This window comes from Danaus plexippus, assembly GCF_018135715.1.
Source record: "Danaus plexippus chromosome 22 unlocalized genomic scaffold, MEX_DaPlex mxdp_33, whole genome shotgun sequence".
Lineage (NCBI taxonomy): Eukaryota > Metazoa > Arthropoda > Insecta > Lepidoptera > Nymphalidae > Danaus > Danaus plexippus.
Window position 1 is genome coordinate 2,034,641 of NW_026869856.1, and position 15,700 is coordinate 2,050,340.

The following is a 15,700-nucleotide window of genomic DNA, read 5'->3' on the forward strand; positions in this document are numbered from 1 at the left end:
TATCCTCTTTTTTATATTAAAATGTTATGGAGAAACATGTGAATAAATAAAAATAATAATTGCTAGGAATTTATTCTGACAATGCTGATAGTAAGCTTGTTTTGACACAAAAGGAGCTTACGAGTCTTTTATATAATACACAGATATAACAAAACATTACATTTATCAACGCGTTTTCTTTTCAACTTTGCCTGTAAACACAATAAGTATTATATTTGACAAACGTCTTATATTTTTTATTGTCAATATACATAGGATATAAGTGTTATCTTTTCTGCTAGTAAATCTATTCTTAACTGATTAGTTGTTTTGCTAAAACGTCGATGTAAACCAAGAACTTATAGAAGTTTTAATATAGAATTATGTAATGTGACTTACGAAAATATGTTTGACTCAAAACTTAAATTTTAATATTAAATATTTTATATCGAAATTAACGCAGATTTCGATAACATATATTAGGTTTACTAAAGTATTCTTTTGGTAAAGCAAGCCTTTTAAAAGATTTTCAGATTACGATCCCTATTTTATGTTTTCTCTTTGATATTCAAATTTGGTACAATTCATGAAGATGTTCGGTTAATGGAACATCTATCACAGAAACAAATAACTGCTACAACACAAGGGACGTAATATTAATTCAGGCTTGTTACTTTTAATAAAAAATGCTTTTTTTGCTTTAATGCTTGCTTTTTTCTAAAATGATACTTAGAAGTCATTAATTTGTACACACAATATTATTTACCTTACAAAATTTATTTACCTTCCTGAAATTTCACAACTAAAATGCTATGGTGAACATTTAACTATATATCTCAAACGTCTCCTAATAAATTGCCCTTTAAAACACCTTTCTGAATACTTATTATTTTTCCTTTTAAATTTTAGAATGAAAGCCGTGAAGAGAATCTAGGCTAAGGCGAGTGTTCTTATTGCGTGAGAAATTCTAATAATAATTACAAATCTTGTATTTGCTTGTACCATTTCTAATTCAAGTATGAAGATTTAGTTTTAAAATCACATATTTATTTGAAGAAGTCAACGGTATGGTATACATAAGTATACATATCTAGAAAAAGAGATGTAATATACATCTACTGTCATTTGAGTTTTGAGACAGTATTTTGATTGTTCTTGATTAATTTCGATCAACAGAGGACTTACGGTGCTGTTAAATTTATCGAATAAATTTGTTATTTGTTACAGTGGTTATAAAAGTTAAGAAACTTCTATCCTTTATTATTATACTTATGAAAGCGGATTTTAAGATTTTCTTTAAACCTTATAGAGCCGAAGTTTTTAAGCACGTTCTCTAGAATCTTAAATATTTTTTGCAGACACAAAAAGATAGAATAAACTTTAAATTATAAAATTATGTTTAAAATGTTTCCTAAAGTTTAAATTTTATTTTTTATAGAAAGTTATTATAGTACATTTAAATATTAATAATCTATTAGACAAAAAGCACACATACCCTGCGCTGGGAACAAATATATCGTATACTATATCGAATATAATTATTTGAATTAATTTGTTATTCAGGAATACTTGCTGGAAATATGTTAAGCCAGAAAAGTGATATTAAGCATTCACGACCAGCACCACAATCTGTGTAGAGAATGTGTTCACATTTGCCATGGATCGTTTAACAGTTGAAATCGTTTAACATTACTATTGTTTACTCTTACTGTGTATATGAGAACAGCATATTACTTATTGATATTACAGTAATGTATGAACTTTTCACTACTTTCATGCCATTGGAGGAAATATTTTATGGAAATATGGCAAAAATAATGGTCAGATGTTTTCCTCCATGTCTTATAGTTCCAATCTCCTTATACGATTGGAGTTTCTTATTTACAAATGGCATCAACTCTCTGTGTCTTAAATAAATATGTATATATAATTTTCGTAATTTCAGTGAGGAGGTTGTATTAACTTGTTAAACATAGCTACAGATATTTAAGCAAAGCGGCATGTACTTGTACAAATTGTCATGAATTCAGGAGCAAAAAAGTTTTGTAATTTTTTCTCTTCTTTCCTCACATACTTAGTTTGCTCCCATATTATTTATACATTTATTTTTATTACTACACGATTTTTGTTTCATGTTTTTGCTGAAAATATTGTGTATTGTGCTTCTGAAAATTATCTGTACTTCTTTTCTTATGGGTTTTACGAATCCACAATAAGGACATAATGTAGGTCTTGTTATTTGTATTTCTTTTTAATATCTCCGGTTGTTCTTTTATTTGTATTGCATAATACTCATGGCAGGAATTTAAACATCCAGAGCTTTTTTAAAACTGAAACTAGTTGTAATCTGTTCCAACGATTATTTTCCAAATGGTAAACCTGAGTTTTAATTTAATCAAGTTAAATCTGTCACAAAAAATCTGATTTAGAAATCTCCCTTATTTTTAAATATTTATTTTCCATCGGTGTTTCTTTTTAAATATCTTTTACTTTTAATAATTTGCTTAGAATAAAAAAAATGAATGCAAGAATTATTAATAGTATTATTATAGTATGATCATTATATAAGACTATTAAATAAAAAATGAACAGAGAGTTAATTGTTGTAACGAAACCTTTCTTTTTGAATTATATACATATATATTAAAAATATTTTACAAAAAGAAGTACTTAATAAGGGGTTATAAATAATTGTTAACAACTCATTTTAAATCACCAAATTATTGTTTTATATATTCTTTTCATTTGTAACCATCGTTCTTCTACGTTTATTTTTCCTCTTCTTGTTTCTTGTGAAGTGAAGTCAGCACTTCACTTCACTTGCTTATTTGAAAAATTTTTGCAACAGATTTTTTAGTTTCTGCGTTGTTTAACTAATTTACAAAACAGTTTATTTTAACATGCGTCACTAATTGAATAAAAATACGTTAATAGTTCAAAACTGATGTCAAGTATTTAAAATTTTAATGTTGAAATGCTGACAGGCAACGATGTAATGAGCGTGGCGTAGAAGTCTTTATAAAGACAAAATTGAAACTTTTTAAAAAATATTTTACCTTTATAATACCTTTCGTATTCAGTTTCCTTCCCTTTTTCTACTCGATGTCTTAATTATTTAAAACAGATTTATTTTTTAAATGATAAAGTGTTCCATAGAAGACATAACTGGATCCATAACTTTGAAATCATTACTCCATTATTACAATATATCTATTCCCTTTTTTCTTATTAAATTGGCTCATATTATTCTGATTAATTTCATGATGCCTTGCCTTGCCAAAGTTCTAGAAAATGCTGTATTGCATTAACTGTCTAAATTCCTAACAAAAAATTATCTTCTCTGTACTTTAAAGTAAGGTTTCCGGTTTGCACATAATACCAGCAAATCTCTGCTATAACTTAATGATAACACATGTGATTTAGACAAGGAACGGCTCGAAATTCTCACCTTATTAGACTGTAGTATGCTTTCAGTATTAAAGAAGTTTGCATAATGGGCAAAATCTATAAATAGAAGCTGCGAACTAAGATTTGATAATTCAAATCGTACGCTAAAGAATGAAGACGTATCAAGAAGAAACACGAGCAATACTACTTTTGTTTTAACTACCAATTCATCACAACTTTAAAATAAAAAATTAAAAGAAATATTTGTCATGAATTATCACAAACTACTACATTTACAATACCAGTAAAAAGGCTTTTGAAAAAGGTTTTTTGTTTAAAAAAAGACCCAAATATTTGGTGGCAAAAGAACTGCATTGATAAAAAGGAAACTCCCTAATGACATGTCGCCACCTATAACTTTTCTGCTTTCAATACGTACACTATAATCCTCGACTAGAATAAGTAATATACGTTGAGCTCTACTGTATCGTAATAAGGTGTATAATTAATTGTAAATATTGTTTCAAAACTCTAATATAACGAATAAGATAGTTTCATTGACTGCACTGGGATTAAAGTATCTATACTGTGCTGTGTTAGTGATCAAGCTAAAATTCAAGTAAAATGTCCACTTAACATTAAAGACGTGTAATAGTGTTTTGGTTTTCATTGAAATGATAAAAATGTGTTTATACTTTTGAAATTTAAAACAGTTCTTTCATCATTCATATAATTTATATTTAGTGAATTATATAAAAAATAATGAAAGCGCCGGAAAGCAAATAACCAACCGCCCACTAATAAAAACAGTTTGGTGCGATTAGTCTCATGCAGACTTCTGAAGTCAATTAGGTGCACTTTGAAAGAGAGTCCCAACTTAATTTTCATTTTGAAATTTTATCTTTTTTACTTATTTATTTTGGGTACGTTTTTCATTAAAAAAATATGTTTTGGACAACCTCTTTGTATTTCCTCTATTTCATCTTCCAAAACTGCTAAATATATTTATTGTCTTTATTGCTTTAATATTATAGACAGCTAAGTTTGTTTTCAATTCTTTATTTCGGGTATCAATTGATTTTATACAATAACAGTCGATTGCTGTATAATTTTCAAAGCTTTTTAAGATTTCCATATTATTTACAAGAAAATAAGGATGTTAATAATTAATTGTAAAATAACAGGGTAATCACAAAATGTTGCAAATCTTTTTGTTCAGTAAGACGCCTTAATAGGAGTGCCTCGTTTGTTGATCATGCAACAGCTTACTTAGAGGTGAGAGAGAGCAACTGTTGCTGGAGGTAACGTCATATCGCTGTTACTTAAGACTTAGAGTAAGTCCTATAACCTCTTTTTATTCAAAGAAATTAAAATTGAATTGAAGCATGAATAGATTTTTAAAAACAAGATTAAATAAAAAATATTATTCCTAGCACTATAAGGAATTTCACATGTTTTTAGTGCACAGCTGTTGAAAATTTATAAGAGTTAACATAAGAACTGTCTTTAATTGAAAAATGTTCACAATTTCATTTGACATTCCTCTTAAATGTTAAAAGATATTGTTATATAATTTTGACAGCAAGAACTATGGCGTATTCAATTAAGGACTTGTATAATTTGTTCCGAATTATATTTCTTTACTTTCATATTGATTTGTAGGGTGTTTTTTTAGAACTTATATTTTTTTAAACACATATTAACATTAAAAAGAGTATAATAGGAAACTTTATACATACAATATTGGAAATTTAACATTTATTGTGCAATTGAAGTTTTTTTTTTTGTTTTAGCTATGCATTAATATTTGGACTCACCTACAGTTTAGCAAGTTCTAAAATAAGTATAAACACAATAAATTTGGGAACAAAGGTAGAGGTAGGTTTGGTTTGGATATATAAATGGAAATAATTCACTTCCTAACGTCAAATAAAACAAATTTAAAAAAGCTTAGTACAAATTAATATTATCTGTTTCTCATCCTGTTACGGTTTCCGCTTCACCAGAGCGTGGAATTACCGGACGGGTTATCATTCTGGGCTTTATTTAATCGTACGTGTAGTCATTGTAATGACCGCCTGTTGTTGTTCATTTGTTTACTTTGTGCGATATTCACAGATTTGTTTTTTTTCCTGCTGTATTAGTTTTGATATCATATAAGTTTTATATACCGTTTTATAACTCAAATCAAACTATTATTTCTTTAATTATGTAAAAATTGAAATTAATGTTACTACAAGTTTGTTATATCATTTCTAGAGTAATAAAGATACAAAATTTTATCACAATCGTTTGCGTAACTTTTGTATTTTTAACTCATAAAGATTTTGTGATAACACAAAGCTATTTTGTTTACTTTCTATATTTATTCTTTAAAAGTTTTCATGCAAACTTTATTGAATGTCTTCTAACCGCGATAATTTTATGTCAGAAGTACTATAGTAATTTTATCTACTAGTAACACCTAAATACAAAAAGCCAAAGCTGTCATGAGTTTCCGAGTGAGTCATTTTATTTATAATTATGATTTAGAAACAAGACTAGTTTAAACACAAGAAAACACGAGTTTGCGGGTTCAACGCTGGAAATTTCATGCCAAACACGTTCAGGATGTGGAATGATCTTACTCCGGATATTTTTCCTGGGAGCTACAACATGGGGCCTGTCAAAAGTCGAGTGTACAAGTATCTCCCGTAATAACAAGTTTGTCAATTCATCTGAAATACTCATTGTGTTGCAGGTGTCCCTAAGTGACAGTAGCCATTCCAAACCTGAAGGGCTTTTTGCTTGTTTGCCGCCTCATAAATATGAAAAACGAAGCTTGACAATTTTGCTAAGTTATTAACACTATTAACAAATCTCAAAAGTTGATTAATATCTGTTTGGATATGAAAAAAGCACAACATAATCAACAAATAGTTAAAATACTCCATAAACAAACTCTATTAAATGATAAAAGTGAAATAGAAGTCGATTATTTTTTTGATTTTAAAATTTATGCTCGTTTTTTTAAATATCTAAAAATAATTTCCTTAAGGCACGTTTTAACTTAATATTTTAACAGGTCTAAAGTAAAAATATACTGCTATTCCTCCTCCTAATTAACAAAATTTCTCCAATCCTATTTTCCCCACAATTCATCAAATTCAATCAGGGACCTTTATTTGATTTGAATGTAGACGATCAATTAATTTACGAAGCATAATATTCCACTTAAACAGACAATTCTTAGAACTTTATTTTCAACAGTAAACAACTTTTCAAATACAAAAATATTCAAAATTAAATGAAAAGTGTAGAACAACAATGTTGCTAATATTACAAAAAAATATATACTGTATTTAATTTAACATTTCAAAATTATTGTTAATATTAGTTTTACTTTCAAACAGTTTTTATTCCTAACCGCATTTTTCGCATTTTTTTTTAATACGGGGTGTTCAGTGGCAGATTTCAATATTTAGAACATTGTAAAAAAAGAAACTACAGCTCTAATATAAAACAAAGTTCAATGTAAATTGTAAAACACATGCGGATTTTTTTTTAAACTTCGTTCTATAAATGGTGGCCATCTAATCTTCGAGTCTAGCATTCATATTCTCAAAAACGCCTTTAGATAGCGACAGAGGAATGTTGCCGACTTCGGCGCATATATTTCCTTTGAGTTCTGCCACGGTGCCCGGATTGCTTTTGTATATGACAGATTTTAGGTATCCCCATAAAAAAGTCACACTCGCTTAAATGTGGTGATCTAGATGGCCACGGTATGGCACTCTTTCGTATTGTTTTTTTTTTAAATAAGTGTCATACCGCATTCGTGGCCACATTTTCAGTATGAATTGTAGCCCCACGTCTTTCCGTCTTGATTGTTTTGTAATTCTAGCCTAAAATAATCGTTAAACATCTGGGCGTATCTCTCCAAATTTACGGTCACAGTTTGACCAGTTCAGTTTCAAAAAAATACGGGCCTATTATCGCAGATGCTAACATAGCACACCACACTGTTGCTTTAGGTTTATGTAAAGACTCGTAATGCAGCTTTCTTGGATTATGGACATCCCATTAGCGAAAATTTTGGTTATTCACAAAGCCTCCGATGTGAAAGTGGGCTTTGTCACTAAATAATATATTGCCCATCCGATTATCCATCCGAAATCTCGACAACATAACCTCCGCCTAAGTTTTTCTTAAATTAAAATCAGAATGGTGTAAATCTTAAACGATTTGAATTTTGTACGGATTGAACTTAAAGTTTTTTTGCATTATTACCTGCAATGTGGATTTTGTAATCTCGACAACCAATATCGACGACCATTATCCCACGCAATGGTAAACGGGGATTTTCCACAACATAACCATAACACGTTCGACATTTTCATCTGTGGCTACCGGTAGTGTAGGTCCTGGTCTGAATCTATTTAATGTTGATCCTTTATCTCTAAATCTTGCTACCCATGACTGAATGAGGTTAATCGATGGTCCATCACGTAATACCGATACGATTATTAAACCGACAGCGTGCTATAGACAACGAAAAACCACTCGAAATACACGCCTCGACGGCATAAGTGCGGTGCTCCCCACTAAACTGTTCCATGGCTAATAAAGAATCCGCAATGCTTGCGTTCCTAACGATGCCCCCCGAGGCCCTCAAACATGTTGTGTTCAGAAACTATGATATTCGAAACTTTTAAATCTGACACCGGACACCTGTATCTGCACTTATCCAACTCTTTTTAATTTTGTAGCAAAATTTTCGAATTCACTTAATTTTGTTTGTCTGTCAAATTTTTTCGTGGTGAACTTCTCATTCTTTTCATTTTCAAAATATTATTAATATGCTTCCAAAAGTTTAATTGCAACTTCTAACTTGTAAAATATACTGTAATGTGGTGCCTTAAGAGAGGAATGAAAGCCGAGGCTGCTGTGTAGATACTGATTTTATTTGCAATAGATCGTACATTAAATAGATACAAAAGTAGGCTACATAATGTATAATGGTTAATAAGTATATTTAGTACATATAATCTAATCACTACATCTCAATACAATCTAACTAAGACATACTTATATTTTGAACTAGACTTCTATATTATGAGCGACGAACAATTTCTTTAAAGTATGAGAAAAATTATATACTTAACTGAAAATATATATAAAATATTTTCACTCGAGTAATTTGTGGAACAAATATCAAGGTGGAAGTGCTGACACGAGCCAACAAAGTAAACGTGACTCGCTAGCTCTGGGACGGATAAACTGTTAACAATTGAGTTTATGTGATTTAAATTATGATGTATGGTGGTTTATATTAACTTTTAGGTCATTTTAGAAGTCGTTTTGAAATATTTCAGACTCAGAATGCTGGGTGGAATTGTTTCTGTTTTTATAATATACGTATACTGTTATGTAACATACTGTATTATTATTATTATTATATGAATTATAGTGTCGTTGGCTATATTCATATTATTCATATACATATATATATATTTTCAGGAAAACCCGGATATGCGAGAAATGTTTGGTATCTTAAGGATATCTAAGTTCGTTTCAAATTCGGTTAGGTAGAGAGAGAAGCTTGGACGGTGGAGGTGAGCGTTTAACGCGCGTTAGTTAGGGGCTCCTTAAACCTACACCTGGGTCGTAAGTCCTAGGCACTGTTAAAGTTCCTCTCCCTGCAACGCGATGGACCCGGCACCCGCACGGTGAATCCATTGAATGCTAAGAGGTTTCGTCTCTCTCTCTCTATATATATATTTAATTTTGCTTATACGACATGTGATGTTTTTAATATTTCAAATAATTTTACCAATATTATTGTAATATGATACATTAGGATCATTTGTTTATAATTACTTGTCTGTTCTTTTATACAATTTCATAACTATCGCTTATTTCATTCAACCTGTATTGAAATGGTACACTCGACTTGATGCTTTGTGCAATTTGCCTTATATTTATATTAATTTTTAATTTGTAAAACATTTCCGTATCTCATAATTTTGAAATTCTATTTCAAATTTTTTTCGTTGGTTATCAAAAAATTACTGTAGGACGACACTACGTAACTTGAGCGATTAAATAAGGCTTAATCTTGTGTCCCGTCTGGTAATTCCACGCTCTGGCGAAGCGAAAAACTTAACAAAACGAGATATAATGTTATGATAGAAAATATACTTATGTGTAAAGTTTTCATAACAACTCCATATTAAATAAAGCAAACATAATTTTTATGTCCACGTGATAAAATAATGATTAGAAATAATATTCAGTGTGCCACTTTTTATATCGACAACTTATTTCTGACTAATGTTTATTATAATATAGCTGAAGTAAAAAAGGAATGAATTCTCCTGGTAAATATGCCTTACAAAAAATTCACATGGCTTGTTAATAATTTAAAAAATATACCTATTCAATTTAACATCATTTTATTAGTCCTGATTATAATACTATCAGATAGATACAGTAATATATCTGAACTTTTAGAACAAACGCTACCAACAAGTTAAAACATTAATACAAGTCATAAATTGTGCCTATTCTATTAAAGATAATTTATTACTTTGAATGGAATTATTACGCTAGAGCTTCCTTTAGGTTTTAGTACGGATTTGATGTCTTACTGACTAGTAGCTTAAGGACTTTGAAAAATATAAATACGGATATAGGCACTTCGTTTGTTACGATGTAGATCTTAACAACAAAGTAAATGTAGTGAAAACACATGAATACTTTGAATAGCATTATTTCGACAAAAAAAGGACCAATGTCAAAAGAGTAGTATCAAAAACTCTTTACTAATTTACTCAGAATATAACACTTTTATTGAATGCTTTGGCAAAACAAAGACAAATCATAAATTTGACTTATCGAGAAACAACAATAAGAGGCATTTATGTAACAACAATAACAATAACACAGAAACTTTTAGAAACTGCTTCTTGTTTCGATGTTAAAATACACACAATAAGTTTGAGTTCTCTACCTAAATACCAACAGTTTCGAAGTTTTCAATACAAATATCTTTAGGGACCCTAAAATTTAAACCAGATAGAAAAAAGTTATTTTAGAGAACTCATATTAAAATATAACAACAATAAAATACATCTATGCTAAATGCTGTTGGTTTTGGGACTTTGTGAGTTTGTTGCTCCTCCGCGATACAGTCTGAACAGATTGTGTCATTGGAATTCAGAATTATAGAATTCTGTTTTGTAAATAAACAATATTATATTATGTAAGTTTAGTGTAGTGTATAGAATATGCATCGATGTAAGGTAATAGGAAATGAGTTACAATAAAGTAGATAGCAACCGACCGTAGTGTTCAGTCGACGTACGTCACGATAGGGACTTGTCAATATTTTAATGACAGAATTATTACTACGTATTACGTAGGAAACGATAAAAAAAATGGCCAAAATTATGTCAAGGTTTGCCCTTACGGTTATTTGCACAACAGTAAAAGTGATCGTACGTACTCCAAAAGACTAAAACCACGTATAAAGTGATATATCGTCATTGAAGTGTTTTTTATGTCCATGGTTGAAGATTTCTGGATGTTGAACGTATTGTTTTAGTAATAGTAATATAATCCTTCATTTTAATAAAAAAATTATTTAAATTCTATATTTCACACATATTTTTTGTTTCCTGCGTATAAAAAGGTATCATAGACATGACTTAAATGCTTCTATTTTAGTATCGTAGAAGAAACGGTTATCTATCAGTTTTTCCAAGAAAATAAACAAATAAATAAAGTGTGTTTAAATTGAATAATAAAGATCTTAAAAAAGTAAAAATATTGTAAAAAGAAAGCATCTATTATTGGTCATAGAATAATGTCTAGGGCTTGTTGAATACAAATTACGCTGTTCTGTAAACCACGGGTTTTGACTTGACCTTATATACGTAGGAACCGTCGAGATACTGTTTTTATAGATATTGAAAATATAATGTCTAATATCTTAATTTACTTATAAATATTTAATTTTAAGGGGAAATCAACTCAATACGGACGGGTGTTTTGAAAATTACATATTTAAGTAAATTGTTGGTTGAAGTAAATAACTGAGTGGGTTTTTGAACTTAAAAACCGGTGTCCTGTATTACGTCACTTACCTTAAGGTGGAAAATTTACATATGTAATAAAAATATGTGGTTGATTTGCCTTAATAAACATCGGAACAACAGGAGTGTATAGGAAAATGGAATAAACGTTAATCAATTTAATTCAATGGTAGGTCTCATTACTGTTAATATATCATTATTTTTAAATAAAAAGAAAAAAAAAACGATTACATTATATGATTTCAAAAATATGTAATTTATTTTGTACAATTATGTAAATAGTAAGAACTCGTGGTGGCCTGGAAGTTAAAGGCCCGCCTTTCACACGTGAGGGCGCGGGTTCGAAACCTGGCAAGTACCAATGTGATCTTTTCCGAGTCACACCACTGACGGACGGTGAAGGAAAACATCATGAGGAAACCTGTATCAAATATCAAATTATAAGATTGAAATCGCCAACCCGTCTTGAGCAAGTGTGGTGATTAATGCTCTAACCTTCTCCATGTGAGAAGAGGCCTTTGCTCAGCAGTGGGTTCCGATAGGTCGATGATAATGATGATGTAAATAGTAACTACCAAACAGAAATTTCGATAATTGGGTTTCACAGAAGGTGATATTGTTTAAGGTTCGAGTTTGAGTGAATGTTAGAAATCGGTTTTCAATTCGAATTAAAAACTAAGTTCTTGAATTAACTACTTCTTAAAATCAATATAGTAACTAATTAAAAAATATATGTACATATAAAATAAGCATTATATTTACATATATATGTAATTACATGCACTCTTTTTTATTAAATGATATTTGTTATACCATACTTTGTTTCAGCAACGTAATGTTATATAGATATCGAAAATAAAAAAAGTATTATGTTACTTTCTTTGTTAAATATATACAGTGGCGTCAGAAAAGATTGGCAAAACGATATCATGTTCCGATAAAGTACGCTAGGTATTACAAACTTTAAGCACTTATCTTGGGAAACTTGAGAACACATGTTAAGTCAGGTTTATACAGATGTACATATATGTGACATAAAGGTTTTCCTACACTTATTTAACATAAAATATTTTATATTACTTCAGTTCAATGAAGCAATCCATTAAACACTTTATATAAAATATTATATAATATAATTATGGCGTTTTACAAGTACGTGAATATAAATATAAAACGACAAAATGGATACGGTCACTTTTTTTTACATTTTTTAATATATATCACTTATATACATATATACTATGTGAACTAACTTCATATATATATATATATATAAACATTGTTTCACTTAGTTATAATCCGTTGCAATTCTAACACACACCTGTACTGATTATATTCAGACAACAATTTATACAGTCATATCCTTCGTGGTAATTGTCCACAGAAGCAGTTACTGTGTTGTATGAGAGACCGTAATCGTGCTAATATATTTAAAAAAAAAAACATATTATACTTAAAAATTAATACGTGATAAGAATCTGACAACAATACATTAAATAAAATTTTATTTACAATAATTGTGTTACATGTAAAACAGAAGTTATTCCATTAAAACCATTAAATCTATCTTTTGAACATTAAAACGTTATTCAAGTAGATGCTTGTAAACTAATGGTCGGATCGTGTTAAATTTCTATTTAAAACACATTTTTAATTCAAATACTCAACAAACTTTTTAGAACGTTAACATAATGCATAGTTCTTTCAATAACACTTTGAGAAAGAAATAAATTATGTTCAAATGAGGCCTGGTAATTTTATATACGCATATTTAAGTAAATATTCAAAAATTTATATCTTTAATATGATATATTCGGTCATATTATATTTAAATATAGCATTTGTTTGTTATTTTAGTTTTTTAAATGAATACTATACGTACATTTGTGATCATTATTAAAAAAAATAGAATTAATGCTAACAAACAAAAACAAACACTCATACAGAATATATATATATATGTAGCACTATTGTAATATTATTATTTTAAGTAAATAAACATTTATACACATTTTCATAAGCAGAACTAAAATACATATAAAAGTTCACTTCACACTTCATAAAGTATACGGTAAGTTAAAATCGTAAAACCTTTCTAACCTCTATAATTTTAGTTGATATTTCATACAAATTTATTTAACCCATTATAATTTAGACATTTTTAGATCGTAATAATCTTAGATAAAATATCTTATCGGTCTATATCAATTAATTGATTTGCAAGCAAAATTTATATAGAAAATCCATTAGATTAGTTTACGTCCATGAAAGATAGTCATTTCAATTTCAGCACTTGGAATCATAAAATCAATAGAGATGGAGTAATTTATTATGAAAAGGGCTTACCTATTATTAGAATCAAATTTATTATTCATCATAAGGGATCAGTCCTCACGGTCTTATAACCGTTAATAATTTATATAGCTATCATATTATGTTGTGTTTGACTATTGCATATCATTAAATAACCTAATATTGTCTTTATTATTTGAATGATAATTTAGTCCTCGTCGTCTATAACTTATGGTATTTTCGATAAGAACGACAAAAATAAAACGAAATTATACCAAAGATAATATATATATAAATAATATATACCACAGTATGAAGCCCATTAGTATATATTTGAGGATCCATTGTTTGAAGAAACGAATCAAAATTATCGAAATAAAATTTAAATTCTAACGACTCCCTATAATATATATATATATATAAGGATAATACAATAAGAAGAATTAAGCTATTAAAATATGTCAATGAAACTTCCATTTTTAATTTTCTTTATGTTTTTCAATACTTCTCTTGCTGATGTTATTCACCTCTTGTACTATGTGATCAGTAGGTCGAGAGAGGAAAACTAATATAAATCTAACACACTCTGCTGTTGACAATCTAGACTATTAAATGATTCAGCTGTTCGATCCGGTTTGTTACTAACGCGCAAGATAAAATATCCAAAACTGGATCTGATGATATGCCATACTAAATAAAAATATATTCACAATATTAAAACATGTTTGACGAAAATGTGACCAGAATAGTATGGGACATGTATTACGTGAAATTAAAGTAAGGTTAAATGTGCATTACCTTAATTATATATAATATTTGAAATATAAATGTACTGTAATTATGTATGATTTAAAATTAATATATTTAGTATAGACTTTACATAAGTACTTCAATAAGTATTTCAATGCAATACAAGTTATGTTTAAAATAATTTAAATATAACAATTAACACACCCCATTTATTAACACAGATTATAACTCGGTTAACCGCAAATTAATTTGAACTTAAATATCTCTTGTCGCAATCATTGTGCCTCAATTACTGTCAAATCAGTCGCCTTGTCCCGGTATCTTGACTGACATACAGCAGGAGGTGACTGGCTCCAGCTAGAGGAATATACAACATTGCCTTAAAATTAAAACATTTATATGAACCAAATTTAATTGATAATTATCAAAAGGAAAAATTAAGGTTTAAGTTGTATCTAAATAAGTATACTATAGCTTTCATTCTTTTAAATGAAGCTTTCATTCTCCATAACGGCAGCGAATATCTTTACAGAAATACCATGGATTGGGCGTGTGAAACTCAAAATTTTGTTACAGGAATCTATCATTAATTCAGCTATATTCTAAAATTAATTGTATTACATATATAATAAACCTTCCGTAATTCAATCACCGCATATAATTCACCAGGTTAAAATTTTAATAATTTATCACCTAACGTCGGTTTTGACTACTGGTTTCAGTTTTAATGTATTTTTAATTGATTTGGAGTCAGTTAAGTCCAAAATATACATATATTTTCGTGCAACTTTTTAATAGAAAACGTTATTGACGCTGTCTTACACGGTACTTGTAACAACTAAAATAGACAGAAGTATCTATCGGAAAATACGATTTCACAGAGATTTTAAATCAATCGTGCAGCGAAGATTTCTTAATCCTTGCAATCCTTCCTTTAGTTCCGTATAAATCCTATAAAATACATGAAATTTAGTAAGTGTTTCTATATAGGAAAATATTTTTGGTGACTTAGTTTGAAGTGTATCGATTTCCTAAGATTATTCATCCCAGAGAGCCACGGAATAGGGGGTTAGTTAATAATTATAGGGGTATATTATATAGGGGTATATTATATATGGGTAATTTAGTCGAAGTACGATGAAGTAAAATCGTGGTGGCCCGGAAGTTAAAAGGCCCGCCTCTCATACGTGAGGGTGCGGGTTCGAAACCTGGCAAGT